This window comes from Embiotoca jacksoni, unplaced genomic scaffold (assembly GCF_022577435.1).
Source record: "Embiotoca jacksoni isolate LCO1_2020_lvr unplaced genomic scaffold, fEmbJac1.0.p SCAF_76, whole genome shotgun sequence".
Taxonomy (NCBI): domain Eukaryota; kingdom Metazoa; phylum Chordata; class Actinopteri; family Embiotocidae; genus Embiotoca; species Embiotoca jacksoni.
Genome location: NW_027185432.1, coordinates 896,631 through 901,005, shown reverse-complemented (window position 1 = coordinate 901,005; position 4,375 = coordinate 896,631). Strand labels below are relative to the sequence as shown.

The 4,375-nt window shown below is 38.6% G+C and overlaps 1 long non-coding RNA gene across 1 annotated transcript; it reads right to left on the bottom strand.

The window, feature by feature from the left end:
* Positions 1-498: 498 nt before the first annotated feature.
* On the bottom strand, positions 499-2,900 carry LOC138215482 (uncharacterized). The gene is made up of 2 exons (XR_011179731.1): positions 1,695-2,900; positions 499-919 (listed from the first exon to the last, which is right to left on the bottom strand). It is a non-coding gene; the product is annotated as an uncharacterized lncRNA (long non-coding RNA).
* Positions 2,901-4,375: the final 1,475 nt, after the last annotated feature.

The following is a 4,375-nucleotide window of genomic DNA, read 5'->3' as shown; positions in this document are numbered from 1 at the left end:
TAATAAAGTGTATAAAATCTAAATCTAGAAATCTAAAAAAAGAAATCAATGTTTCACAAATTTGTACTCATCTTTGTGGATTTTTTTTTTAGTAACCTTTACTTTTTTAAAGAATAGTAGATCAAAGTCCCTCACTTGGCCCCAAATATGTAATCAAATAAAACCATTTGAGACAATCAGAGGACAATAGGTATCTGAAATTTGACAGAGTCCTATGACACTGCTTTTTTGTAAAGGCTCACAGGCCTTAAACGGGGAACTATATGTTTAATCTTCAAAGTATGCATGTTACATTAAAAGTTCATTTTACAGTACATCTTTAGATTAATAATAACTACAGCTGTCGGTGCAATATTTCTCTTTTGAATTGTGCTACACTAAAGCAGCTTTAGTTACCGAATTAATTCCCTATTTTTAAGTAAAGGAAAAAAAACAGGATATATTGGCAATGTTTATAAATCTTGTAATTATATTTCTTTTAATTGGAAGAAGAAAACATTCTTTTTGAAGTATATTTGTTATTTATTACATTTGATGGATTCCTTCGCCATCACAAGCTCCTCCTGGAGATGCTGTAAAGTAGAAATGAAAATGAGTTTTAAGTTCATCACACCACAGAAGTATGGGTTGTTAACTACCCATCCAAATTTGAATGAAAAAAAACACCGACAAGTTGGTTCAATTAGGCTTTGAAATCGTGAGAAAATCATCAGTCTTCTCTGCTCTGAGACTGGAGGGGTGTGTCGCCTGAAGGAGCTGAAGCTCCGCCCACTCGCTGGAAGGTGTTCAGTGTTGTGTATGACAGTCCTGTGGCTGCAGTTCTTTTCCCAACTAAGTGGTCCGTCTGACATCCAACCTCTCGGTGACTTTATGCATGATGTCACACGGGCACTCTGTCTCTGGTGGATGGAGCAGCCTGCTTAAAGGAAAACACAATAGAATTAGAATTTATTTGTCCAATGAGTGAAACATACAGATGCAATCAAAACCAGCATGTCCCCCTGATCTGTAACACAGGAGTAAAACTGGACACCAGAGACAGCAGACAGTGAGTCTCCAACTACTTCTAATGCACCTGCATTACAATAGTGGAGATAATAAGAGCGGAGGAGTTGATTTAGTTCTATAACGACTGCAACATGCACAACGCTGCATTACATCACATCAATTCATTACATCACGTCAATTCAAACTTTGAACCTGCTCAGGTCGAGCCGAGTCTTTCTCCTTCACTGATGTCCCTCCTCCTCCACCTGCTCTCTGCGGCCTCCTGCACATGTAGTTGGGTTCGTTTATCCGGACCGGTACCGGTACATGTAACCGAGAGGGTCGGTGATTGTAACGTTACACCGGAGTACAAAAACAACAACCCTCATTAATGTGAGGACTAGATCTCCTCTGGTTCATGTTTACCATCACCCCGACATGTAAAATACAGAGTTACATATATTATAGTTCCTTATCGGAGCTAGATGGACAGGCATAAAAAAAATCTGCGGTTATCGGAGCATTTTCCTCTGAACTCTGCTATGAGCTCAATACAAGCTAATTAGCACATTAGCTCCCATTTCACCAAAATAAAGTTATTCTACAAAGAGTAAAATCACGTTAGCGGTTTGCACCGCAGACTAAATATAGCAGAGTTACCGTGGAAAAGTTATCTAGTATAATTATAACAAGCACACAGAACCTACTGCCTGCTGGACTGCCGGCGGTCCGGCGGCGCGGTCCGGTCCAGCGGCAGTGGATGGTGCCGGTGCGAGCGGAAAATGAACGGCCATGAGGGTGAAACTTGGATCGGCTCTGAGCTGCAGGAGAAGTGGTGCGTCTGTGAACTCCGTCCGTCTCCGGTCCCTGCGGAGGCGGCTGTTGGCGTTAACCCTACGGTCTCCTTTAGCCAGACTCTTCACGAAATCAATCCACCTCTTTTTCCTTCATCAGTAGGGAATTTAAATAGCGATGCAGCGCTGTTTTGGAGGTTCTTGCATCCAGGAAAGAGGCACTTGCGGGTGGAGGGAGACATCCTGTAGCAGCTAGCTGATGTACAATAACAATTTGACTACAGCAGGAGTAGAACTAAGGTGGATGACCTCTTATGCAAATGAGCTCCAGGGTTTTATAGCGTTTCACCGTGTGAGAGGAGGAGCCATGCAGAAGGTTATATAAACCGGCTGTGATCTGACGTAGATAGGTTGTTGTGATGTAGATAGATTGGGTTTTAGCTCCGCCTAAAAAAACCTGAGCTGAAGACGGGTGAGAAACTGTTCTACGGTCTAACTCCACATTTCAGTGCGACAAAGTTTAAAAGCTGTGCACATGCTTTCAGCAACTAATTTCACACGTATATAATGTATTGAGAAGCAAATCTTGCAATTTGCTTTACAGCATCTTTAAAGGTTTTCATGCACTAACACTCTGCCACCACCAGAGGCCCCCATTTATTAAGAGCTGCATCATGCTGAAGAGAAGATGGGAGTTTGTTGACTGTCATGACATAATGCTGCCGGTTAAACACAAGTTTGTAGCATTAAAACTTGACCCCAATAATGTACCTTATATGTCTATATAAATCCACTTGTTCATTATTTCCACTAAATGAGAATTTAAGCCACTCTAAAGAAACACCTTAACATGCATTCAAACCAATATACAACTATGTAATAGACTATTACAGAATATTACAAGGCACCTTTTGAAGTCCGAAGATTTATTTTAGTCTTAACTTCTGAATGTCCTTAAGTTTTGTGTTTTTGTGACATGGGTGCTGTAACACTGAAACCACCCACTGGGATTTAATAAATACATACAGCCATTGTTGTGATATAGTGGTGAGTAGCGCCAGAGAAACTCTTTGAGGTGCATTAAAGTCGCAACCTGACTCTTTCAAAATATAAGCAATATGTCTTCAAAATAATCTGGAGTCTGCTGTCATTATTAGACCTTTCTACTATCTACCCTGGACCAAGTACCTGCTTGTGACCATGTCACCTCCAAGAAGACTTCATTCTAACACCTCAGAGGTGACACACAAATTAGGAGCTTGGCTGGCATGCGGCGGCCTGTGCATTTACCTTTGACCACCAAGGGGAGTCATTGTGATTAAAAAAAAAAAAAAACTAACCTATTGAAGAATTGTTTTGATTAAAGGTCAAAGTTCAAAGGAATGTATTATATTTTGATCTTCAATTTTGAAGTGTGATTTTTCAAAGTCCTTTAAACAAAATGTCACCAAAACAGACAGAGAAAAACACATTAGTAAGCAGATGACATGGCAAAGTTGAACTTCCCTGAGGAATTTGCTTTATTAAAGGTCAAAGTTCAGAGAAAAGGACTGCATTAATCTCAAAGTGTGATTTTTTTTTTTCCAGGGTAATCCAGGAAAATGTTAGTAAAAAGTTGAACCAGTAATATAACAACAGCATATGTCATGACAACAGTGACTTAACCTAATAAGGAATTTGTATGGTAGAAGGTCAAAGGTCAGAAAAATGCACCGTAACTGTGTACTTCTTTGTCTAAAAGGGGCTATTAGTGCGAGATCTTTCAAAACTGGTGCTTAAAAGAACACAAACATTATGAAATAAAACATGCTTATATATTATATTTAGTTGTAAATATAGCAATAATCAGCTCATCTCAATGTGCAGCCAGATTTATCTATCTGTCTGTCTATCTAAATATCGGTCTGTGTCTATCTAAATATCTATCTGTCTATCTAAATGTCTGTCTAAATATCTATCAATCTAAATATCTATCTATGTGTCTGTCTGTCATATCTATCTAAATGTCTATCAATCTAAATACATATCTGTCTGTCTATCTATCAAAATATCTATAAATCTAAGTATATATTAGTCTATCTATATATCTATATCTATATATTAGTCTATATTAGTCTATCAAGATATATATGTCTGTCTATATTGTGTCTATCTAAATATATATCTGTCTGTCTGTCTATCTAAATATATATCCATCTATCTAAATATCTATCTATCTATCTATCTATCTATCTATCTATCTATCTATCTATCTATCTATCTATCTAGCTCTCTATCTAGCTCTCTATCTAGCTCTCTATCTATCTATCTCTATGTCTATCTATTTATCTTCCGGGACCTTCACTTGCCTCACTCAAAGGCATTGCTGTTCCGAAATATATTTACACAACTACAATGTATATTTCAGGACCTTCGCCTCGCTGGTAGGCATTGCCGTATATTTACACCATTTTCCGTTTATATTCACTTTTCACTCACGTTGAATCAGAGGCCGTCTTTATGAATACACTACCATGAGTGCTTATGCATCTTTCAGGACCTTTCATTTGCTGCGAGGTCGTCTTTACCGTAACTACATTCCTGCAGGCGCAACA